The 26919-nt window shown below is 45.0% G+C and overlaps 1 protein-coding gene and 1 long non-coding RNA gene across 3 annotated transcripts in view; both read right to left on the bottom strand.

The window, feature by feature from the left end:
• SAMD4A (sterile alpha motif domain containing 4A) overlaps positions 1 to 26919 on the bottom strand; it is a 205091-nt gene that overhangs the window by 94679 nt on the left and 83493 nt on the right. The window lies entirely within an intron of this gene.
• On the bottom strand, positions 20633 to 26900 carry LOC118496939. Its single transcript, XR_004899496.1, has 3 exons — positions 26891 to 26900; positions 22552 to 22555; positions 20633 to 20844 (listed from the first exon to the last, which is right to left on the bottom strand). It is a non-coding gene; the product is annotated as an uncharacterized LOC118496939 (long non-coding RNA).

The following is a 26919-nucleotide window of genomic DNA, read 5'->3' as shown; positions in this document are numbered from 1 at the left end:
ATACTTAAATATGTAATAGATATTTATTTTGAAAGTAATCCAAGTATCTTGACCTTGAGATCTGAAATGGGTACAGCCTTTGGAAAAAGAGGGAAGTAGCTCCTCAGAATAAGAGCTGAAGGTGAAGGTGAAGAACAGATACATAACCTTTAGCACATGGCTTGCTCCACTAATCACTGAACAGATTCCAGCACCTAAATAAAGCCCTGGAAAGCACACATATCGGAAGAACTGGCTCCTTTATAAAACCACCGATGGGTGAAGGCAGGGAGCGCTCACCAGCCAATAAGGTGGCTTGGTTTCTCAACATCACAGACGTACATTTCAACTGTGTAGTAAATAAGGTAAAACTTCATTGTAAAGGAGCCCCAACTGCCCCGCATGTGATCTGCCTTTGCTGCCTCCTCATGTGACTGGCCTCCCAATTTAGAGCGTAACCAACTCCCAATGACCTGTAATAACACCATTCCCAAATTAGAGCTCTCAATTTGACTTGGCCTCAGTCCCTCCCTCAAAGCAAAATAAAGCATCCGTTTTCTTTTTTCGCATTCATAATACTCTCCTTTTTGCATTGCCAACTCAAACCCTGCTCCAGTCAGATCGAGCCCTTCCTCTTTTTTTTTTTCTGGTTAGCCAAAGAGCCTGATGGAAAAACACCAAGAGACAAAAACAAAAACAAAATCAGACGAAAATTCCAAGTAAGTGACATTCAGCTGGAAAAGCTATGATTCACATGCAAATAAAAATCTCCCTGAATTCACTGTTACATGACGAAAGCCCCTGGCTTCGACATAAAAAGGGCAGAATGAAATCATCCACAATTAAACTCACTCTGGAATACTGGAATTCTCTGGCTAGGCATCCCCAGCTCACGATAAGAAAACCCCCAACTGTAACAGAATGAAGCTAATTGTGCTGGATCCCAGGGCATCCCCACCGCCTCCGTTGGCCTTCACTCCTCAGCGCGCCCCGATCCAGCCTTCTCCACCTCCCCTCACCCCTCACCTGGATTCAGCATAATGCAGGTGGAGACGGGGCTCAGGCAGTCCCCCAGGAGCAGCCCTCCTTTCTGGGCAGACATGAGGGGATCGTGAGGAAGACCCTGGGCTCACTCCCACGCCCCCATCCCAGGATGCCAGTTTGCTGGAAGGCTTCGTAGAGAAGTCTGCAAAGATCCCCCCAGTGACCAGACAGAGCCCTTGATTCAGCTTAACAGCATCACCAACCTCTGATCTCAAGCCAGGACAGAGATGGTTTAGCAAGCCGCCTCTCCTGACTGGTAGGTAACTTATCATCCCACTTCCGCTTTTCCTGCTCAGGGGAAAGTTGATGAGACACCACCTTCTTTTTCTCCAGATGGTTCCCTTAGGAAGCACAATCTATCTGCCTGAGAATCACAGAATTCTGTAGATGGAAAGGCCTTCAGAGATGCGCTGGCCCTTCCTTAAGGTTGTGGGGTCCCACCACATGATTCCTCCTTAATGGTCGCCTGGGCTGAACTGCTCCCTAGCCACAGGGAGCCCACCGCCACCGTCAAAGAGAACTATGCTTACTAAAGCCAAAATCGGCCTCTCTGGAACTTCTTCCCATTCGACAAAGGTCAGCTTTTCTGAAACCACAAAGGATAAATCTACAAATACTTGTACACCCACATTCATAGCAACGTTATCCACAATAACCAAAAGCAGCCCAAATGTCCATCAACAGATGAATGAATAAACAAAATTTGATAAATACATACAATGGAATATTATTCAGCCTTTAAAAGGAATGAAATTCTGACACATGCCATAACATGGATGAACTTTGAAAACATTACACTGAGCAAAGGAAGCCAGATATGGAAGGACAAATGTTATGCAATTCCACATATGTAAGGAATCTACGAGAGGCAAATTCTTAGAGACAGAAAGTAGATTGGAAGTTACCAGGGGCTGGGGGAAGGGGGAGGTTGTTGTTTAACGTGAAAAGAATTTCAGTTCGGGATGATAAATAGATTTGGAAAATCAATAGCAGTAATGGTAACACAACATTGTGAATATAGTTAATATAAAAGAACTGTACGCTTAAAAATGATTAAAATGGCCAATTTTATGTATATTTTACTACAATTAAAAATTACCAAAACATTTACTCCCTCTTTCACAAGATAGCCATTTCCCTAATTTTTTTTTAAGGCTAAAAATCTCCAGTTCCTTCTACTAATATTTAGATAGGATGGTTTCTAGACCCCCACAGCTGCCTGACCACACTCCTCTGGGCCCACTCTTTGAAAACCTGATGCCCAGGACAGAACAGCAGGCTGTGCTCAGCCACCTCCTCCTCAGTGTCTCCCTCAGAGGCCCCCGCCTGAGCGGCCAACCCCCCAGCCAAGCCCCCAGCCAAAAACTGCACAGAGTGGGCCTACTGGCTGCCTGTTTTGACTACTAGGGCAGAAAGGTCCGGGTTCAAAAACATACCATATTCCACTCCTACCTCCCGCTGCTGCTTCCTCAGGCCGGATCCATTTCCCAGACAGCTGTGGGCAGCTGCAGCGGAGAAGTAAAACCAGCAAAGGCAACTGTAGGGTGGGGGGCATGGGTGGAGCAGCATCTCCACTAAGCACACGCCGGCCTCTCCACAGATTTCCCTGGTTTCTCGTGGGTGTTTGGCAAATGCAGGCACGGGAGGCATCTGTCTACAGGCACTCAGGGATGCCTTTTATCAGTCACCGACTGCAGCCTGAGTCTGCCATCGTGGTGCTCAGTCGGGCAGGCCGAACCTACCTTGCTGGGCTTAACCCACTCACTCACCCCTCTTGGTCCATCTGGAAAAGGTTTGAAAGTTCGGGGCAGGAAAGTTCCCTTTTGCATTCTGAAGTATGTTGAAACTGTGCAGCCTGGGTGTGGGTCTGATTCCACAAGTACGTAATCCATTTCCTGAAAGTAAACTGCTCACCCTTTGGAAGAGGACCAGCAACTTTGGGGGTATCGTTTGAAGTGTCATTAACTTGGGCAAATATTTACTGGCACAAGTCATGGTGCTTTTCTAGGAATGTCAGTTAATTGGCTAAATTAGTGACCCTCAAGGTGGCACCCTTAAAAACAATTAGTCTCCAACAGGTGAGTAATTTATGCTTAGGATGGGGTATTGGGGGAGTGGCGCTTCTCTTACTAGTTAGAATAACCACATATAAAGTAACACCAGGAATGAATTTAACATCTTCACTGTCTAACTTTTCTTGACTCCTGATTTTCTATTAATATCTGAGCCAATGATGGGTCGACTTTGGAAACCTCCATTGTCAATGCCAATATTTTGCCTGGAATTTGAAATGGCAGGATTTGAAAAATCCCTCCTCTGTGAGCCTCGGGGATTCCATACAGAAGATCTCATATGTCTGCCTCTCACTGACAGACTGTGCCCACCCGCATATACCCGTGGACATGCCTCCCATGCTCCTGTGTGGAATGACTCAGGCTTCAATCAGTGGGCTTGAAAAAGCCTTTTGTTTTGAAGAATAAAAAGGTGATTTCTTTTCAGCTCAAATGATCACTTCAACAATCTTTTCAAAAAGATGCCTGTGCCATCTCCTCCTCCTCCTTCATGAAATAGGAAATTTGCAGGAAGTGATCTAAATTTTCTGATTAAAATACGTAGAAAGATGGCCTTTTAGAGCTCTGGCAGGAACAGAGTATGTGTGTGTGGAGGGCTCTGATGCAGGAATAAATCAAGATGAAAAGTGACTGTTGGTAGAAGAATCATGGAAGTGTATGAATTTGATAGAGAAGAGGTCCTTCTGGATTCCCAGTCTCATGCTCAGCCTCCCTCCAACCCTCTTCTCAGCCTCTCTAGGATCAAGAACTTGGGTGAAGCTCACTTAGGACACACATGACTGCATTGGGTTGAGGCCTCACCACCACCCACGTGGGTCTTCCTAGACAGAAATGGGACTTTCCCTGACTTTCCCTGACCCCTGCGTGGTCCCGTGCCTCAGACTCTGTCTTATCTTCCAAACACTAGTGCCTGGGTTTCAGGCCAACCCCACGAGCTATCCTGGAATCAGATGCCACCCACCTGCTAGTCCATCTTCATCAGGGGTATCCCAGAAGGAAGCTGATTCTGTGACTCTGAGAGGTGACAGCCATCTCGCAGTGTCCTGGAGCCTGACCCTGTGAAGGTCAGAGCATCCGCACACACTTCCATCCCTCGAGAACTGGGCCGAGTGCTCACTGGGTCCACAGCTTTTCTGGGGAGGGCCCACCTTCAATAGCACTGCACAGCAGCTAACAATGGACGAAAACAATATGCTGGCTGCCAGGAACACGGGGTTGGTTATCCAGGTAGCCAGAAACACTGAAAACAGTGTTTTTCCCTCTTCATTTCCTTCCTTTCCAACAGGCCTACATATAAGGCAGCATTGCTTAAACCGAAGTCATCACATGCCTGAAAAACAGGGCTGGCCTATGTTGTTAGAAGAGTGGGAGTTTTAGTGTAATTCCCTTTATGCTTTAATTTGGCATGTGTTTATTCTCCATTGCATTATCTTTTCTGTGTATCATTTGAAGAATTCAGCCACAGTTGAAGTATAGGCCCAGGGCAAAACATTGAGGGAAGTTGATGGTGTGCTGAGAAATTCCATCTTAAATACTGCTGGGAATAAGAATAAATGCTTAAAATATAGCCAATGAGCAGTAAGCATTAGTATGAACAGGGTTGCCAGGAACTGGGAAATGTCAGAAAAATTCACAAGAAGAGCCTTCAATGGGCTGTGTGCTGGGAGGCGTACAGTTGGGGACCCAGATACGGTGTGTGTTTGCCACTTGACTACCATTGGCACCAGTGCTCAACAGCCCCCTGGGAAGCTACCTTACTTTACTTTTCTGTGAGTCCCACCCATCTGGGCCTTGCCTGGGGAGGTGAAGCAGCCACAGAGGACAGCAAAGGGAATGAAACAGTAGAGACAGGGGGCCGACACGGGACTGAGCAAGCCCCAGCTACTTCTGCTGTACCACATTTCCCGTGCACACCCACACCTCAAGATTCTCCCATGCATGCGGCAGACCCCACGACCCTGGCCATTGAAGGTCATATTGTGGGATAACAGGGCTCCTTCTTCATCCAGGGATTCCTGACCCACACGGCTCTCTAGTGGAATACCACCTCAGGCGCATTCATCAGATTTGCCCTCACGGTCCCTGGAAGGCCAGGCCTGTGACCACACATTGAGTGTCAGGGCAGCTGTCTCCCCCAGCTCTGCATTTCTTCTTAAAGCGGGACTGTGCCTCGGTCATTAATCTTCCCATCTGGAGAGGCGGTCTGACCCAGCTTACTTCCACTGCTTGTCTTTTGGGAGATTTCCAATTCTCACTTTGTTTAAACTTCAGAAAACTGCTGAACTGGTCTCCCTGCACATTTTTCACTTGGAGCCCCATCAGGAAGTGCCTAAAAGCTCTTCTGGGTGTCCCCCATACATAATGAGGGATACACACGCCCACAGTTGCATTTGCCTCCTTAAGCTCTGGTTCAGTTTCTGACTTAGTACTATTTAACATCTGTGAAGTACTTTTTACAAAAGTTTGGAAAAATCTCTTTCTAAACACCACCACATCTAATTTTGAAAACAGGCACGACTGGGCGGGCGGTGAGGAAACTGAGTTTGGTGGAGGTGAAGGTCGGCCTTCCTCCCACTCCCCAGCCGGGCGCCGGGGTCCACACACCTCTCGCTGTACGGCTAAGCTAAGGTCCCTGGAAGAAAGTTCTGCACACCATGGTGTGACCAGTTCATTTATGTTTTCTTGGTTTTTCTTACCAACGAACCTAAACCTGGATGGACATTAGAAACTTAAGAATAGTTTAGGAGCAAATCCCAGCATGTCTCTAAGGCAGTAGAGAATCAAATTCTGAAAGCAAATAAGACTTTGCTTTATTCTTTCCCTGGCTCCGCTGGCAGGGTGTGAGGGAACTGGGTGTGTCGGGTGAGGGGAGAAGAGCCTCCAGAACATACCATTATGATTATCTAACAATAATAACACGCTTACTGGCAACGTCAGCCGAAAAGATTAAAAGCATGAGGTTTCTTTACTCTTCATGGCAACAAGCTTCTAAAATAAAAAATTAAAAATATAAACCGCTTCATTAGGTCTCAGCAATACTGGTTACTTTAAGTTTTCTTTAAACCTTGACATTATAAACTGAAGAATGTGCTGAAATAGAGGTTTCTGGATCTTGTTTCAACTAAATCATTTTTTCATCTTTCACATTTTCCAGAAAAGCAGATTGAGTAAATGCGGCTAAATTCAAGTAACTTAAGTTTAGTTAACTCTCCCTTAAAATAACCATATCAAAAGGTAATCATACATTTAAAAAGCCTCAGTATCCATATTACGACCCTCCACATTGCCTCTGCTCACAGTTCAGAGACATTCACAGTCCTGGTCTCTCAGTCACAGGCCTGAAAGTCACACCCCTTAACAAGAAGCATTAAAAAATGAGTGGCCCAATTCACTGGACATTGCCTTATTTTTATTTCCTGAGAAGTAATTTTTTTTCTCAAACAGAAAATCTGCAGTTGTATTAAGACTAATCCTATTAGTTTTCACTTTCATAGTTCTTATTCTACAGCTCCATGAAGCCTAAGAAACGATTTCTGCATAAAGAAATACACAGTGAACCTCAGACACGCTTGTGAGATTTCCCAGCAGACACGACAGGGGAATGAACGATGGCGGAAGATGGGGCAGGAGCCACCCATGAGCAGAAGATAAGGGGGGTGGCCTAGGTGGCGACTTCGATCACACAGACTCCATCTCCTCTGGACACACACACACACACACACACACACGCCTGTCCCACCATCACTTTACCTCCAAATCCTCCAGGTCACTCTCCCGTCCAGTCCTCTCTGTCTCAGGTCAAATAGAGGATTTGACAGGATCCTCTAGTCAAATCCTGACAGCTACCAAACAGAAGTATCGTGTTTTTGGGACCATAAAGCACACCTAGGTGTGTGCGAGGTTTTAGAGGAGGAAAATAGGGGAAAAAATTTTGAAGCAAAAAATGTGGTAAAATATTTAATAACATAAATAACATGATATTTCACCAATGTAAATGTAAACAGAACTCAACAGCAGCATTAACAACCATTATTCCTTGCAGATTTGGGGGGTCGGGGGCAGGAGTGCATCTTATAGTCCAAAAAATATGTTATGTCCTTTCACATATTCTGAGAGGTGGAGGAGGAAGGACAATCACGGGGAATAGTTGCCATGTGGGAACCAGCAATGCAAAAGCAGGTTGGTTCAGAGTGGCCTCCCAACGACAAAGAGGGCCTCGGGAACACAGCACTAGGTTCTAAGTCTAGGAATGTAATCTCTTGTGCCTCATTTTCTTCAAGAAAAAATATAAACATAATGCCTTCCCATTACCAGCCATTTCCAAAAAAAAAAAAAAAGGACATGGAGAACAGTGGTTTGCATATCTAAAGACTCAGCGCTAGCAAAATGATAAGGCATTCACTTTGAACGTCCTTGTCTTAAGGTGTTTACTCCTATGAACTAAAACCTCTCCTCATGCCCAGACCTCAGGGTGTCTTCTGAAATCCAGTCTTTGCCTCCTAGAACCTTGCATCATCTGAAAAGGAAGTTTAAACATTCTTGGTTGCAGATTGGTATTTTTAGCACTTTTAGAAAAAATTAGACTGTTTTTCATGCAATTCATTTCTCATAATATTAGCTCTTGTGTTTTAAGAGCACGTAGCAGGGAGCTATTGTTAGAGAAGACAGGATCAGAATAAAGCGGCTGAGTGATAAGGTATATTGCTCATTCTCTTCTTTTGCTGAAAATATCTTCTAAATTGTCTACTTTCCAATTAGCAGTTCAAAAATATCCCTTGTCCAGTGGAATAAGAATCACCCAAAACCAGCTTTAAATGTTTGACCTTCCATCCCAATCTCCAAGAATGATGGGAAGCCGGCTCATCTGAGAGTTTCCACAAAAGTCTACCAGTCTGTCAGACAAAATTCAAACCCAAGTCAATAAAAACATAAGTGTTTGAAATATCTGTCTTCTCTGTTTCCCCCACTTTTTCCTGCTGTCTTTCTTGGCTGTTTTGCTACTTCTTAAATCTCACATAGCACAAAGAAAGGGAAATGACACTTGAATGAAGTTTGGGGACAAGGCTGGGTCAAGCAGAAGGTAAAATAAAAGGCTGAGATTATCCTGAGTGTGTATGCAAGTGAGAGAGTGTGAGTGTTGTGTGTATGCATGTGCACACACCTTATAGACAGGTAGGCGGGGGAGAGGCTGTGAGAGGAAACACGTGAATGAGAATTGGCTGTAAGTCATTAGAGACTATTTAAAAAGCATTCAGATACTAGTATAAATCCCAGGAGACTAATTCAGTAGACAAAAATGCCCTTTTAACCAAACAGTTCCAACATATTTGCGAACTTCCTCCTCTTGCTAAAGCCAAATATTTTACTGTGCTTTAAAAGGCTAATTAAAACAATGTTGTGGTATTCAGGCATGCGTGGGTTATGACTTCACAAGCCGGCACTGGATCTATGGTGAGCGTTACGCAGGGCTGTGGAGGCTGTGCTTTATTTCATTAATATTCACATATCCACTTGGTAAGAACTGGAGCCTGGAACTATGAGATTTCCATTACAAAGCTCCTGAAATGCCAGGAATGAGTCATGGCATGGTGCCTGGGCACTGCGCTGGTTTTCTCCATTAACCAGGCATCCACACTGACAACTTCCAGGAGAAAAGCTGAATGAGTCAGTTTCAGGAATAAACCACATTAGAATACTATGTGCGTGGAGGAGGTAGAGTAATAGGAATTGGGGTTTTCCTTGTTATTGTTTTGTTCTCTTTAAATAGAAACAGCCATAAAATTCATTTCTCCAAAGACAGCAAAAGCATAGATCCATCCAATTATAAAAATTCTAACACCATGACCAAGTATGTTACCCACACACTGCAGAGTGTTGTAAAACTGCCAGCGTCAGAGATGGTTTTTCAAGAACAGTTCTCCCTTTAACCTCTGGACAACTTCCAAACACCTTTTCTTGCCCTGACTCATCTTCAGGTGTCTTCCACTAGCTGGCTTTCTCAAAGGAACGGAAGCCACCAGTAAGTAACAAAATGAGGTAAATGAGTGGCCAGAACTCAGGCATAGCACAACAAAGTTGACCATACGAAGTCAGTCTCTGGCTTCAGGGGGGAGCAAAAAGCACCATGCAAAGGCTCCAGACTGTGAGGACCTCTTCTGCACCCTGTCATGTCCCCTTTAGCCATTCTCATTATGGAAATGGGAGTCCAAATCTCTTCGGCCCTCTTCTTTCCCAAGAATTGCTTCGCACGTTTAAGAGATGAAGGCCTGGAACATTGTCATCCTGGCCATTGATTAAAAAAATTTTATTTAAGCACATTTTTGGGAACCCTGGCAAGGTAGAAATATTGAAAGTATTGAGTTGGCCAAAGAGTCCATTTAGGTTTTTTTAAAATAAAAGACATATTTTTCATTTTCACCAATAACTTTATTGCTTTAGATATTTTGAGTATGTTGGCTATTTCCCACTATTGGCTTCTAGTGGGTAGAGGCCAGGGGTGCTGCCAAACATCTTCCAGTGCATAAGACAGCCCCACAGCAAAGAATTAATTGGCCAAAATGTCAATAGTACCAAGAAACTTCACAAACCACCTTTGACACATGCAATTAGTCACAGCACCTTGATACATTGCACAACTTTTTTGTGTGTGTTTCAGTTGTGTTTTTACCTTTTCTTGAAATAATAAAGCATAATATGCCAAAAAGGGTGCTTATTTTCTTCTATCTTCAGTATCAAAATGGCTACACAAAAATTCACCAATTTTGATGTTTTTCTAAAATGCATGCTGATATGATAGCTGTCATGATATAATCTCACAAAACTGTTTTTGAATGAAGTTAAAGACAACTAGAGCCATTGTACAGAAAAAACTAAATGAACTTTGTGGCCAACCCAATGCTAAAAATCATCAATGACTAACACCTTTACCGAACTTCTGATCTTACCGGAAGTTTGAAACCTGGACCATTTGACGGTTCGAAAACTGAGGTGAATCACGATGAATGGAGAAATCTGCACGTGCCAAAGACACTTGTAAAGGCTGTGGTGTTAATTAATGAGAACGATTACAATGCGCCAGCATCTCTCTCTCCGACCCTGGGCCCGCAGCGGTTGTCAGTGGCTCCTCTGCCCACAGGTACACTCAGTTGTTCCACATCTTTCCTGGGACTGAGCCACAGGCTTGCTTTGTCTTTTTTGGATTTGGCTTCCAATATTTAGGCACGAGTCAGCACACACAGATGAATAGATGGACTGAGCTCATTTAAAGGAGCTCTGCCATGGAAGGGTTGTTTTTTAGCTCTATATTTAGGTTAAGGTTTGTGCCCTTACAAGACACTGACTAAAGAACTGAGTTTTCTAAACCTTGCACGTGAGGAATTTCTACCATGAGATCTTGCCCCTAACAGGCTACTTGCTTGTTCGCTGGGAATCTGATGTCCCCATAGTGGCAGAGCATTAAAATAGGCCAATTAAGGTGACCTCATTTATATTACAGAGCGACTCCAGCCTCACTTGCATAAAAGCAGCGAGCACACATCATGTTGGAGAGAAGGCTGGAGAATATCCCTATCAGACAAAACTTGATAAAACTTAATTTGTTAAGACAACTCCATTGAATTGCTACCAGAAGCAATCACCTCGGTTAAATCAGAGTTCCTAAAACTTATGTTTAGTAACAAACACTGCGAAGCTCTCCACTGCTTCCTGAAACATCAATTCTCATGTTTGCACACTGTTGCTTAATCAGACCTAATGTGTGGCTAAGGAATAAGTTTAAAGTGTAGCCCTCAAGGAAAAATTTCAGAAAGATTCCGTGGCTTCCTGGCTATAAAATAAGCTGCTCTCCATGGTAGGTAGGGGATTCTCTGCTTTCTTTCAAAATCTCTCCCCATCCCATTGATATGAGTGTCACTTGGGATGTGGCTACATTGTCACAACAACAAGAGTGTCAGTGGACTTCCTTGGTTTTGGCTTTTACAGATATCTGCAGAAAGGCAGCCTCTCCACATGTGTCCTCCTGCAGGCAGAGGCTGAGCACCCCTGTGGCAGGAAACAGCCAGGATCCCCTCGTAGTCAGGACGGGCCTTTGGAGAGCAGAACCGATCATCCATTGCATTCTCTTTTGTTCCTCAAATTCTTGGGCGTGCGGAAGAGGCCAAGCTGCTGTTTCATTCTTGCTTTAGAGCACCTCGTGCAGAAATTTATATGCAAAAAGCAACTTAAAGGAGCAGCAAAACTCTTGACTTTCTGTCCCTAGAATTGGAATAAATTGACTTGGCAAAAATCTTTGCTGCCACTGAATATATTTAGTTCTTAAATGAGACCAACCTCTGGCCAGGCTTCTCGCCCGCTCCACAGAAACCCAGCCCTCCTGCGTATAACCTCTCTTCCCATGGAAAAGAACCAGAATGCCATGCTTTAGTATTTTGGCACTTCTTGTTTGATGCAAGTGGGATACTAAAATGGATTTAGGTCCCAAGAGGACAAGTAAATGGATTTTCTTCACTCCCCGCCCTCTCTTAATTGTACGTGCCCAAGAATGGCTTTTAAGGCCCCGAAAGTAGGCTGCAGGCTCAGATGGAGGCATCAGAGGCGGCAGAAAGCAGGGAAGAGTGGCCCCCAGAGTTAAGGTCTGAAGAAGAAACCAATCCAGATCTGTGGGCTGAGGTTTGAAGTTTAAGACTAATGGCCGTGACTGTTTACACAGACAGAAGACAGTTATTTAAGGGTGAAATTTGATCTACCTTGAGCTCAGCCAAATGATGATCCGAGAGAAGTGTTATGCTGTTTCTTCTGAGACTCAGCTGCTGAAGGGCTCTGCAGAGTGGCAGGGCCCACTTCTTTCTCCCTCTCCCACAGGGCTGCAGAGCCCCCACCCTCGCCCCAGAGCCCCAGTGTAGACCTTTCCCCCAAGGATGCCTGGGCATTCTGACAGCAGGTGAGGGATTCGGTGGGCTCCCAAATTGTTCCCTCTAAGCGGGCTGAGAGGGTGAAAGAAACCAGTCCAAACTTCAGGAGCTAAAAGCAGCCGGCAGCCTGCTGTGCTGACACGGTCACAAAGCCCGTGGTGGAGAACAAGGCGGCCATTATTTCTTCACTGATCCCGAGAGAACGCCTGTTGCCCGTATTGTTTTCTAACTTTGGAAGCACCAAATAAGGATGGCTTTTGGTTCAAGGTAGGAGCCATGACTGTTTATATGACCTCACTCTTTCTTACATAATCTATTAAACAGGCCCTGTAAGCCTAAGTTTGAAAGAGCCAAATTCTACCACTGGACAAACATGGGCTGCTCCCATCGAAGGTGGTGTGACTTGGCTGTCAGACGGACGGGGACCAACTCCACTCTTCAGCAAGGATGTAAAAGATAAACAACAGTTTCCAAGACCAGTTGTGGGTCTCTGAGAAGAGTCACTGGAGCAGTATGGGGAAAAGTGCCTTCCAAGCTGAAATCAGCATGTACTCCCCATTATTTACAAATGTGCTTGTCAAGGTAGACAAGCATAGCTGGCAGGTAACCTCAGGGAAAGGGCCCCAGGCACCTGCCTGGAGATCACTCACAAGATGCCTTCGGGTGACCTGCCACTGCTGGCAAAGTGCAGCCTGGGCCAGAGGATCACTCTTCCAGCTGTTAATAAGGTGCTATTTCACCCTCAGTCCCTCCGTGCATAGATGCATAGCAGGTTTCAAAAAAACAGATTACTTTATAGGGGCACTTGATCATTTCATTGTTCCCATATTTCACACAGTTTATGATAATTGGCCTTGATTTGGTTCATACATAGATTTATTGTACACTACCTTGTTCCAAAAAGAATTTTACAGGACTAACATGAGATCTTAGGAACTGCCCCCTCATCGCCATAACATTTATAAAGCAATATTATCCCCTCACAATAACTGGGGTGATTTTTTAAAAATCAAAGGTAGCCTTTACACAGCTAAAGCTGAAAGCGTATCAAACCTAGGGTGCTCCAACCCTCTGCTATTTCATTGAGAAAGTAATGCCCAGATGACAGGGCATGCTCCTCTCAGGGACCCTGTGAACCACGGGCAGCCCCTTCCTGAAGTCCTGCTGAATCCAGCCGAGAGAGGTGCGCAGAGGAGGGAGTGGTGAGCAGAGTCCACATCCCAGCAAAGTGCCCGTCCTGGAGACGACAGCCTCCTGTGATGGGTTTCCATCATCCACGCCGCCCCTGCAGCCTTGCACAGACAGTAAAGACGACTGCGTGCACTGCAAGGCTCCACATACATAAACCCAAACCCAAACCCAAGCCAAACAGCCGACTGTACCCTAAAGAAGAAAAGTCTGGAACCTGAAAGGAAGCAGTAGATGGGTGTAATGGTGTGATGTTTCCTCCCCCCGACCCCCTATATCTCCGCACCTCCCCCGCCCCCAGTTTAACTTCCTGAGAGGGCTGTACTGCACGTCTTCCCTGAGGTGTCAGTTCAGGCCTGTGTGTTGAGCCCTGATAATCCAAGCTTCGATTTCACGCCCGCTGGCCTCTCGTTCACTGCCATGTTCACTGGCACTGAGATGCAGAGACCTGCGACAGGTTTGGATTCCAGCTTCACACACGGGGAGTGAGGTCTGAGATTCCTGGCCTGACACTGCAGAGCCTCACAGTCTTGTCCGACGGTGCCCCTCCCTCCCGGTCTCACCTTCCCCAACCCTACGCCTCAGTGCCGTTTCTGACCTGGCGTGTGTGGCCCTCCACCTGGAAGGCCACTGCCCACCTTGCTCGATGGGTAAATCCACACCTGCACTTGGGCGAATTCATCTAACAAACACTCACATAGCACTCACAGTGTGTGTGCCAGGCGCTTTTCTAAGCACTTTACATATCTCACTGTACAAGAACCCTGAGAGGTAGGTACTATTATTATCCCCATTTTAAGGATGAAGAAGCAGAAACACAGAAATGGGACTTTGCCTACTCAAGGAGCCACAACATGTTAAGTGGCAAGGCCAAGGGTCACACTTGATGGTTCAGTCCCAGAATCTGTGCTCTTTTACTTTTCTTTTTTTTTTTAAATTTTTTAAAAGTGTTTATTTATTTTTTAGAGAGGGTAGGGAGGGAGAAAGAGAGAGAGAGAGAGAGAAACATCAATGTGTGGTTGCTAGGGACCATGGCCTGCAACCCAGGCATGTGCCCTGACTGGGAGTCAAACCTGCGATGCTTTGGTTCGCAGCCCATGCTCAATCCACTGAGCTAAACCAGCCAGGCTGTGCTCTTTTTCAAAATCCTGGCCCTGAGGATACATTTACGGATTTGAGAGAGAGAAACATCAATTGGTTGCCATACCCCTACCCACATGCCCCATCCAGGTACTGAACCCACCACCTAGCTATGTGCCCTGACTGGGAATCAAACCTGCAACTTTTCAGCATATGGTACAAGGCTCCAACCAACTGAGCCACAATGGCCAGGGCTAGAATCTCTGTTCTTGATCATGATAGGATGGCTGTTTCATAAAACCTGCATGTCCCGATTCCAGCTAAAATTCCTCCTAAATTCCATAGCCCTTTAGTGGTACCTTTCTTATGGTCCTGTCATTTTCCACCTAATTTCAAGATGTTTATGGGCATTTCCTCTTTCCTGGTAGATGGCAAGGTCCTTGAGGACATAACCCATGTCTCTGCAACTTTGACCCCTGCAGCTCACCCCTGAACCTTGCACATGCTCAGTGGGTGCCTGTCAGTACTTACAGGTAGAAGGAAGCAAACAAGGAAGGAAGGAGGAACCCACTCACCTAAGGGATCTCCGATGGAATGAGGAAACTGCATTCTTTGTTTTTACTCTTATGTGGTTGCAAATTTTATGTTTACTTTTATTGTTTTAGGAGCAATTTCAGCTGCTATAGTAAGAAAGGCGGGTAGTCTTAAAGATTAAAGCTCTGTCCTATGGGCATGGGAGGCCAATAGCAGCCAAGTTGTTCTTAGTCCTTCCCACACCCCTGAGCTACTAGTGGAGGTAGTGGTAATGACAGTGACAACCACAGCGTAACAACAATAGCTACTCTCAATGACTACATACCAGTCTAGGCACTTTATACCCAGTGTTTGCAATCCTTACAATAACCGTGCAAGGTAGGCCTTATCATCCCTATTTTACAGATGACAACTGAGGTTCAGAAAGGCGAATCCATTTGGCCAAGGTCACAAGTTGGTAAATCATGGCATGGAGGGGAGAGCCGCATGGTGCCTTGCCCAGGGTCTGTGTGGGCTCCGCCCACTGCACTAGCAGTGCCTACAGTCTCAAAGAGCTAAGAAAAGCAAGTCACCTCGGCCATTCATTCTCTACTTCCTGGACTCTCTCTGTGGTTTAGCCTTTTATGTGAAAAGCTACCCTCATGCATGGTCCTTCCAAGAAACCAGATGAAGGGTAATCTATTTTCACATTGTTCAGAGAGTCCTTAATTACTAGGAACAGACAGGGCAGTGATACAAAAACCTACCATGAGATCTACAAGACGGTAGTGCCCTTGCGGGTGGAGGACAAGGGAGGGGGCCAGACAGATCTGTTCGGATTCAAAGTGGCAGAGACAGAGCTAAATGTTCTGTATATTAGAAAGAAGAAATCGCTTTTCACTAATCTAGAAAGTTGTGTTAGTTGCGCCACAACAAACACTCAATGCATTCACAACGTCACCGCAAAGACATTTTAGTGGTCTGGGTGTAATCAATGGTTTTTCTTTGCACAGGAAAAGCAATGCTTTTCACCCCGTAGGGGCGGGGGCCAAAGGGAATCCCTTAAAATGCAGCACACACTTAAATATGATTCAGCTCTGATTCATCGAATCTGGAATCGTAGTCTATTTACTCTAGGATTCCTGGTGCAAAGTGTTCCCTAAATGCTGGCAAAATCAACTTTCCCTGCTCCTAAATGAGAGACCACTTCCTCTAACATGCTCTAAACTCACAATACGCTTAAGATAGATTTTTTGCGTGGGAGAGAAAAGTGGTGCTAACATAAGCAGAAATACCAGTAGCTACTGTGGGCCCAGTTAGAAACCAACCACATTAACAGTAGACGAAATAGGAGAGTTGTACTTCTAAAGAGAAATACCCCCACTTAAAATTCTTTATCAGCTCCTTGCAGCCAAACCCGGTACGTTTGCTACTGCCTTCCAGCCATGCTGATTTCAAGTCCACAGTTTTTTCCTTTTAGGGAGCAGTCCATGGACAGCACATGTTCTCAGGGGAACTTCTAAGGAGAAAGCTACAACCTCCCCTTCTCCAAGGGACTCCGAGCTGGAGGCATGTGGACCTTGCAGCCGTCTCCTATAATGAGCAGAATACAAGGAAGAAAGCTCGGGTGCGGTGTTCAGGAAGTCTCACGGTAATGATTTTCTCACAGCAACCCAGGCAGTAGCCACAAGCTCGGCAGCCTGGCCACCACTCCCGCTGATCAGTGGTACTTCTCCTCAATTTAAATTAAAGGAAGACAAAACACAGCACCCTGAGCTAAACGTACTCTGCTCTGTCAGCTTGGGCGCTGATTTGAGGTTCATCCTGTTTCTATATCTTTCCCAGTCTGCCCGTCCTTTCTGGCCCAGCAGCATGACATGGCAGAAAAAGAAGAGCACAGACTCGGGAGCCACACTGTCATTTAGCAGCTCTGTGACCTTGGGCAAGTTACTTAACCTCTCCTGCCTCGGTCTCCTGCCCTGTAAAATGGGACTGAAAAATCACAGTACCTATCTCATGGGGATGCCAGAGGAAGCAAACTCACAAGGGGATTAAGTTAAAACAGAAATGCCATATAAGTGTTAGCTATTATAATTATTAACATTACTACTCCTTTCTCTCTTCTTTGCTTTCTTTCAACAAACATTTGTTGAATGTATCCGCTAGACCCAGGACTCTACACTGCATGCTATGTGAACTTCAAATATAGACAGGATATAGTCCTTGCCTTCCAAGGAAGGACAGAAGATAAAGGCAACAGTAAATAGGTACAAATATCAAATCATGTCATTGTATGCCTAAAACTAATAGAGTGTTATGGCAATTATTTTTCAATTTAAAAACAATTTTTGAAGGACAAAAAAAACCAGAAGGATGGTGGTATGGGAAGGTGCGTACATCTGGTGGCGGCCTGCGGGAGGGGTCGGGTGGGGGCGAACAGTTGGGAGACAACTGCACAAGGAAGACACAGAGAGGGAGGGAGGGAGGGAGGCGGGCCCCTCCACGGAACAGCTGTCGGTCCGGAGCTCTCTCAGCCCGTCTCACCCACCGTTCTCTCAAGTTAACGGGAGGCTAACACAGCAGAGTGTGTGCACAGCGCCTGACACTCGGTAAGGGCTCAGTAAACATTACATAGAAGATAATAAAGTCACGGTAGCAAAAGCAATGTTGTGAATGAAGAATTACTATTCATTCACCTGGGAGGCAGGTATTGGTGAAACAAGTATCAGGTGACAGGAAGAGGAGTGGGACATGGTGACTTCCCCAAGTTACCGGCCCTTGGGACAGGTTATAAAATGAAGAAAAGAGAGTCCAGGGGAGCTTCAGAACGTGGAGGAAGGGCGTGCACCTCTCCTCAACTACTCAGTCAGAATGACCTGGGGTAACGGGACAGCAGAGTCCCGGAGTTCAGCAAAGGTGTAGCCTGGGGAGAGAATAAAGCCTGTGCCCACCCTGGAGAGAGCCCCGAGGAAGACAGGAGAGGCTATTCCCTCAGACTCTTGGCCCCAAGCTGCCAAAGGTACAGACCATAGCCATCGCTGCATCCCACAAACAGTCAGCATTATCATCATTGCCATTTTTAAGGTGAGGAAACTGGGCTGAGGTCACTTGGTGAGTTGGTGACAGCTGAACATGGAGCCTAGGACTTAGTCTCGGACTTGAAAACCTGTTCCTCTCCCAGCTGTCTCCCAGGGCTGTTTTCACTCCAGTCAGCCTTCACAGACGGGTCTCAGGCTGCACTGCACATAATACAGGAGCGTGAAATCGGAAATAAAATAGGTGCTTCTACATCTATTTTAATCCCATTTATTTTTAATGACTACTGAGCTTGGGCTTTACGTGAAAGCTGAGAAGTTGGTTTAAATCTTGATTTAGCTCTTGGTTGTCTGGTGAAATATTGTCATTCTGCTCAAGTGAAGAAAAGGGCCATTGAAAATGCCACACTTATTTAATTTTTCTTTAAACTAAGTGTACACCTCCTGGGCACCTTCTTCCAGGGTCTTAAGCACCTGTGATTTAGCAGTTTTTGGTATACTGGTGTGCTCCATTCCCTCAACGTGTGGCACATGCATGTCTGTAAACCTGTGGCTACTGGAAGGTCATGCTCACTGTCAGTAACCACATAAATTCTCAACTCAAGTGGAAATAGTCTGTCCTCCTGCTTGAGCGTCTCCCACAATATGTGCTATTTATAAGCCAAAGGCATCTATCTGGCTCAGAATAGGGGGCTGATACAATTATAGTAAAAATATTAACAATGCAAATTGGTTGGAGGAAGCATCTCTAGCATCAGCAAAAACAGTTACGTCAATAAGCCTACCCTAACGTGGAAGTGAATGAGACTCTCAGGTCGCCAGTCAAGAAGCACAGGGGCATTTATTTAATGAAAGCCACAAAGCATTGCTGTCCCCAGTTCTTCCCATGGGTTCCTCTTTCCATTGATTTTGGGGGCCCCCTCTTCACCCCAGTGGCCTACAATGACGCTCCTGGGTTTCCCACAATCATCTGCTTCTTATGCCCTTAAGTGTCGGTCTTGCTTAGTCATGGGTGGTTTCGAGTTCCCTCATCAGACTTAATCCAAGACCGAAGTCTCTGTTTTACTAGGTTTTACCTGAACAACGATGGAAACAATTTTTCTCTTACACTCACTCCTGCTTTAGAGTTCATGCCCTACCCAGCTGTGTCTCCTTATTACTAGGAAACAAAACCCATTATTACTCAAAGCAAGGAAAAGATCTCAGGTTGAGGCAGCTTCTTTCTTCCCCAAGTCTGAAATATCAGGCAAGTAGGTCTTTCAATATGTTCAGAGTTCAGTTGGCATATTTTGGTTATTCTAGATCCAGAAAATCCTCAGAAATCAGGGTTCACTAAGAAGGGTCAGAGAGATGGAGATGGGTAACAATCAACGAGGAATTAATGCGGATTGAAGAAATCTAACCAATTTCATCAGGAAATCTCTGTGGTCATCCATCTTTTCCACCATCAGCTCCAAATTTGGACCTAGGCCCTGAGAGGCAGAAGACAAACCCATCCATCTGAAATGTCCACTCATGTGAAATGCCATTAAATTGCGTTATTGTCCAGAACGGCAGAGAGAAACATTTTTTTTCTAGTTAATCTGTCTGCCATCAGTTGTTCCCCATTAACTTGAGAGAAGCATCTGGCTTACGCTCTACAATAAAATACCTTGCAATCTATCAAAATAAAACCTCTAAGAGCTGTTACTGAAACGAAGAATGGTTTGTTATTTGTTGGAAGTGGGCGGATTCAGGCTTTCCCATGAAGTTCATGATCTGGCATTTTTTCTTCAGGGTCTGCATTCTCTGGATGAATTGGAACCTAAAAATCATACCTGTTGTATGATTTTAAGCATTCCACATTAGCACAAATTAAAGCACATTCATATGGCTTTTATTATCAAAGAGAACAATGACCTCACTGTGTGGTAAAATACTCTCCTTCCTGAGAGTTCTCAAATCCATCTGTTAACATGTCCCAGTGTCCACAGACATCCTCACATTTTTCCCACAAATGTTTGTGCTCTGCTATAGAGCCCAGACCCAGCACAAAGAGAGCGGAAGGTCTTTCCAAAATGTTTTTAGACCAAAGAGAACAGAAAGATGATTTTAAGACACTCTAAATAAGCTTTCTTTCACTATATCTTGATCTTACTTTGTGAGAAATAGGTATGTTCCTAAATTACCTGATGTAAAGCCACATTTTAATAAATCAAAGCTCTTTAAATGAATATACATTCTGTATGTGTGTGTTGGGGTTACATAAATAAACATATATTTCAAATCTTTTAGAGCCCAAGATCATATCTTTTTTGGAACAAGGACTTTGAAGTATACTGTTGTTCAATTCCAAATGATTTCTCCCTTATTTCAGAGTTCTTCAAACTAAACAACACTGCGTAGGGAGTGAGAAGGAGGGAGAAGCGGTAGAGGGAAACGGAGAGGTGGGAGAGAGGGGAAGAGGAGGGGCGGGAGAAAGGCTGGGAGAGAAACAACGTACGCACTCGCTGCGCACACGGGTCTGCCCAGTGTCTCTGAACCAGCACGTGTCCTTGATGAGCATGATAAGAGAGACGCGTGTCTGCCCTCTCCTCAGCCTGGCTCAGCTCTGTCGTAACCCACATGGTATAAGCATCTCCTCGTGCTCAGTAGACATGTATAATTTACACAACGTGCTGTCACGACAACAACAAAAAACAATTCTATTCCAAGACGACTGCATTGAGAGTCAGTTAATCTGAAAAGAAACTGGTTAAAGCATGAAATCATAAAAATGGTACATAGATATGTTGACATTTACTATATATATTCATAGATAAATATATGAGTGTACACTTATTCACAAGCTTGGTACAGGAGCAATGCCTTATTTTTAAACAGGGGCCCATCCACAGTCTGGAATTCCTAACTGTCTCTCTCGTAAAGCCAGAAATCTGCTTGATTTTCAGGTTCAGTTTCTTTAAAGGAGAGGAAAAAACCCAAAGATGGCTGAAAATCAATTTGACTATGGAATCTGCCTAGATTTTTATGGATTCCCCCCAACTCCCCCTCCCCGTAACTTTCTGAGTTACGGTGTTTATACTTAACTTAGCCAATATTTTTATTTTTTAAGCAAATTCATCACCGACGAGTCTTTCTAAGACAATGGTGTAGTTTTCATAAAAACACCTCTCCTTTTCACACCCATATCAACTGCTTACATAATACTTGTTTACATGTCTTAAGTAGAAAAAGTACAAGTGGCATAAACAGGTTTGAGAACAAGCAACTCACAATTGGCTCCCAAATGAACTGATTGGAGACTTGGGGTGGGGCGGGGTGGGGCGGGGCGGGGTGGGGTGGGAGAGGGGTGGGGGAGGGGGCAGGCACTAGGGAGCAGTATGCCCTAGACATGTGGTACACTTGCCAGAGGGAACAGGGCCCAGCTTGATGGGTGAGTGGATCCAGTGAGCTCCTCTGCACCTCATCTGAGGCTCAGCCAGAGAAATTGCTACTGATCCAGTCTGTGCTGGAGGGAAAAAATAACCAGGTTGGACCTAGGGAGGGACTGTAGGTTGAGCTCTAACCCGATGCCTTTAAAAGCCCTTGAAGGGCCATTTTGTCTGCTCGATTTTTACCCTACAGACTACTGGATAAACCTCCTAGATGCAGTAAGTGACACCGCTGTTAGAAAGCTGGCCAGAAAGAAAAAGTCTTGCTTTTAGCTAAACAGAGGGAAAAACTAAAAGGCAGAATGTAAGCATATATTATAAAAGTTTATATATATAATATATTCATTATATAAAATTAAATATAAATGTATTCTACATTTATATGTGTTTTACATAATATATTCTGCCTTTTAGTGGTGTGTGTGTGTGTAAGAATATATACATATGTCTACGGTATATATATGTGTGCGTGTATGTGTGCATGTATACTTAGCTGATGGTGCTTCATGAGGTATGGAGGTTTATAACACAGTTTAAGATCCTTGCACTAAAAATTTGAATCCCTAAAATTCCAGCTAGATTGAAAAATCGGCTTAGTTGCCTTGGTTCAGTACTTTAGAGCTCAGTCCATCATTTTACTGGTCATTGCTAGTATACAGGGTTTAGATAAAAATATTTTGCATGAAAAGTATCTGAGGTTGAATACAGTCAGTGTCAAGGAGCGAATACTCGTAATTGTATGCATGGGCCAATTCCACTGTGCAGTGCTTGCAGCTGTGAGGGATGGTATATTTGAAGGGCCTTTATTTAGCTCTTGAGTTTTATTTATTTATGATTTATTATTTACATCCTGCCGACTTCCACGAAGGATTTGAGGCAGCTTAGCTCTTCAGTTAAGCTCATTTTTAATCAGTTTCAGTCACTTCTCCCTCTTCCTGCTACAACCAACTTCAATGAAGTCGTTTTCCCTGTGTGATCAATTAACTCGGACTCCCGTGGTCAGGGTGTTCCTGAGCAACAGAGGTGGTGCATTTGCACAGACTGTGACCTTTGGTTAGCTGCCTGGTGCAGGGAGCTGCCCCAGCAGCACAGGAAATTCTGGTAGAACTTCCCAGGGCATCCCGTCTGGTGTCCAAGGCTCTCCAGGGGATGGCGTGGGTGTGAAGACCCACAAGGTCAACAGTAGTTGTGCGCCTTGTGCCACGGGAGCTGAAACGTGAGTGTTCTCAAGGTCCTTCCCTGGTGATGATGTGGAGCATCAACAAGTGTCCCATCTAGCAGGGGTCTCCACCAATACGTTCAATAATCACACACTCACTCTTCTGTGTGAAACAAGAGAAAGGGCAAAGCTTTGACCTCAGCGCTTGTAGCTCTCTACACCTGACAAGTCTCTGACTAATGGAGTGAAGCATCCATGGGGGTGATTTCAGGCGGCCACTGACCTCTCTGGGCTGAACAGGTCACTGGACTTTACTATGCTTGGTTTTTCCACCTATACCAGCGATTTCCAACCTGTTTCATCTCATGGCATATGTAAACTAATTACTAAAATTCTGTGGCACACCAAAAAAAATATTTTTTGCCAGTCTGACCAAAAAAATAGGTATGATTTTGATTCATTCATGCTGGATGGCTATCGTTGTGTTGGCTGCTGTCATTTTCTCATCAGACAATCTACAGGAAAAGAGGTCAGTGCCTGTGACTAGTAAGGCAGTGCCTGTTTTATAAAATTCTTGAGGCACACAGTTGAACACCGATGACCTACACCGCAGTGATGAAAACACCGGACCGAGGCACGTGGGCTGCCACGTGAGGCTGCAGTGAAGCCCCTGAGGTCCTCGCGCCTCAGAGTTGCTCCTCTGTGCAGAATCTGACCGCCTTCCTGCACTCTCAGCCCCTTGCTCCGGGCGTTTCCCTGTGGGAGTGATGGTTGCCTACATCAATGACTCACAGAAGGAGAAAGAACTTTCTCCTTTTCTTTGCCAACACAAGACACTTAAGGCAAAACTTGTGCTGGGGAAAAATGTACCTAGAGAGAAGTGAATGAGCAGGTGATGACTGCCAGGACTTATGATCCCAGCCCATTGATTCTTGGAACAAGTTACCAGCTTCTCAGAAGACTCTTGCTCCATTAAAATAGAGGGAAAATAAAGATGCTGTCTACTTCCTATGTTCCCATGAAGATTAAAGAAAAGAAGGTGATTTGACAACAACTCAGTACTATACAAAGAAGAGTTTAGATATCAGTGAATTCTGGGAAATTAGATTCACCGAGACCCTGAGGCAAGGGGAGTAAGACTACAGGGATCTCTAGAGTGGGCCCGACTCACTTCTCTAGTCCTTCCTCCCAGTCCCAAGCACACCCAGGGATGATGACCCTAGGCCACCAAACTGCTCTGGTGTGTTCTGTTATGCAGGGCTCTGGGGTCATCCAAAGTGTAGTCCCAGGCAGTGACACAGCACAGGTAGTTCCCAAAGGAAATTTCCAGAGTCAGTCAGCACTCTAACAGCTGGGGTCCCTGGCTGTTGGTTTTTGGTGTCATGTTCTGCCTCATAACCACTAGATACTGAGGTCTGGGGGGCAGATGTCCATCCCTCTTTCCCCAAAGCATCAAGTAGAGCAACCACCAAGAACAGGGATAGTGATTAATTATGGTCCAGATAAAGGAAGGGCTACAAAGGAGCCAAATGTCTCCTCCTGATAAGAAAGGACACCACCAGGGAAGACGGCAGGTCTCCTGTGAACTGTGAGACTGAGTTCCCAACCACGACACGTCTCGAATGCATCACAGGCCCGTGGAGATATTGATCCCCTCAGCCCTGGAGCAGCTGGGCATGAGCCAGGGTAGCTGGGTGCTGAAGAAATGTTAGTACTTCCTCCCTGGGCCCAGGATGTGAAGGACGGAGAAAGAGCCATAGAAATGTGGAACTGTGATCTGAACATCTTCTGTGTTACAGAGATCCAGAAGTAAAACGGATACTTGGATCCCAAGCGTTACCTATTTCCTTGCCTCGTTCCTCATGTATGACTGTGATAGCAGGCTCTCACCGGCATCCTGTGAGCAAGGCTGACAGGTAAGCAAATTGAGCAGAGAACACAACACAACTCTGACAGCAGGCTGCAGCACTCTCCGGAGAAAACCTTGACTACAGAGTTAGAAATAGTCCCTCCAAGCGACCTCTCCTTTTCTCTTCCAAAAACCTAGCATCTCTCTGATTTCTCGCCTGGCGATGAACAAACGAGCAACAGTCCGATCACGCTGTTCATTCTAGCTGCCTTGGGAAGGGAAAAGGAGTGAGGGATAACAATCTGCACTCAAAGGAATGGGAATGCAGCAGAGCAGTGAGGAACACTTTAATGTATGAATGGACAGTGCGACTTACAGAAGGAAAGTTTTAGCTGATGATCATCAGCTGCAGTTCCTCCTCACACCACAGATAGGTGGTGGGTGAATTAATTTGCTTCAGTAGCAAATTACCTGGAACATCTCATAGTAAAACATTATAATGGCTAATAGTACTGTAATTTATCACTGTAAATTTAGTGAGGAAATTGAAAAAACAATCACAGTGCAGGTGCTAGGCATGTCTAGAGATTATATGGAATGCACACCTTCCTCTGGAAGGCATCCTGAACACCGATTTGGCATTGGCTCCCACTGGGAAATAGTTGTTACTTCAGGGGATGGAGAAATGGAAAAAATCAGGCTATTTGTCACTTGCCCTCTGGGCTTGGCAAAATAAGTAAAATCACACACAAAGCTAGTCAAAGAATCATCTTTACTATTATTTTAAAGGACACCTGTGTAAGTGTCTCAGTATCTCTCGGTATCTTCATAGGCAGGTTCATGCTTGGTATGTCAAGAGTTAGGGGGCTTCTCCCACTTCCACCAAATAAGTCCAAGGTCAAAGGGGAAAAGTCCAGGAAGAGGTGACCTAGGGAAGAGACCCTGACAGCATCTACCACACCAAAACCAGAAACCTCCCCACAGGTGTACGTGGGAAAGGAAGCCTTTGACAGCTCCAGATCACGTTATCTCTCCATATGTCAATAGAGGACAGTCAACCAAAAACATAATCAGTGAAAACAATCTGGACAGAGAGACATGATATGAAAATATACGGAAATGATGAAGAGTAAATATAGAAACCAAAGTTTATTGAAAAGCTGAATTCTACAGTAAGGAAAGTTAACCAATTCTTCCCATCTGATTTTTATTCATTGTCCATGTCCACCACAAGAACAGCCTCCTCTATGATATTTTGATTTTAATTTTCAATTATAGTTGACAGTCGATATTATTTTTATATTAGTTTCAGATATATCTCCATGACATTAATAATAATAAATGTTTGCTGATCATTTATTATACACCAAACTCTCGAGAGCACTTTACACGGATCAGCTCCTTCCCTTATCAAAACAAACCTCTGTGGCAAATTCTCTCATTACCTCCCGCTTACAGATGCCAGCAGTGAAGCACAGGGAGGGCAGAGAAACTGCCCAGTGTCACACTCCCGTGAAAGGTAAAGCCTGCATTCCCACCTGGACCTTGGCTGTCGAGCCTCTGCTCTTAACCACCAGGCTTTACTCTCTCAACAAAAAGGAAAGTCCAAAGGGGAGAGACAGAAAACAATGCCCGTGAAAAAAAATGGGCTCTACCTTCAGCTTGCTGGAATAAATTCAGTCACTCAATTCCTTGTGCTTCCATTCTGTATCCCCGAGCAAAGCACACTGCGTGATGGCCATGCCAGCCTCCACCCTACTGCTCCCCAACTGTGGAGAGGACAAGGGACGTGGGCAGACCGATCCAGCGACACGGTCTCTGAAAAAGCCTATATTCTCTCTGCACTCTCTGCACGATAATGAGCTGCATTTTCGTTGATGGATTAGCATTCTGTGAGCTTGGAAGTAGATTTCCAGATCAAGCTTCAGATCTGCAAAGCTGAAGATCAGATCCTAGTCTACAGTGAAAAAAAGCCAAAGGAGGACAGTGTCCCTTGAAGTGCAACCTGGAACAGTCATCCAGCCTATTGACCTTTCCAAGAGAGAACAAAAATGAACACTGTTTACTGGACACTTACAGCAAGTGCACCGGACTCTGCATGCAGCTGCTCTACGTGCCCTCCTCCTCCCCGTGCATCCTCCGTGCTCTCCCTGCAGAGGGGCAGGGGCCCACCAGCCTGGAGTGAAGGCCAGTGGTCCCCCAGTATCACAGATCAACACTGCCCCTGGACAAAATTTATGTTGGCCTGTGGCTACATTAAGGCATATCTGGACAAGGCAATGAGTTCTTCTGGAAGCAATATGTGCATGGTATAGAGGACTATATTCCGACATTATATTCTTCCCACTTTGGGTGTTGAAATGTCTTTTCTCTTATGAAAGGATTGCAACATCATATGACAATTTTACTATTGCTTTTTTAATACTGTACTTCTCAAGATAAAAGCTAACAACTCTATGTTGAGCCTCCTCCATTAAAAGAAAACATGTTGTTATATCATAAAATCCCCAAGTGTAGAATCGCTGGCCCAGGGGGCTGATGTTCTGGGTTCTGCCTGACATCGACCCCAAAGAGACTTTAGAAAGCAAAGAGTCAGTCCCATTGGCTGAAATATACCCTGTGCTGCTGATGCCTTCCTTGCTACCTGACTTCCAGTTACTCCCTTAGTCCCCAGGGGC

Source organism: Phyllostomus discolor, chromosome 1 (assembly GCF_004126475.2).
Source record: "Phyllostomus discolor isolate MPI-MPIP mPhyDis1 chromosome 1, mPhyDis1.pri.v3, whole genome shotgun sequence".
NCBI lineage: Eukaryota > Metazoa > Chordata > Mammalia > Chiroptera > Phyllostomidae > Phyllostomus > Phyllostomus discolor.
Note: the sequence above shows the minus strand (reverse complement) of the source record. Positions and strands in the feature narration are given on the sequence as shown.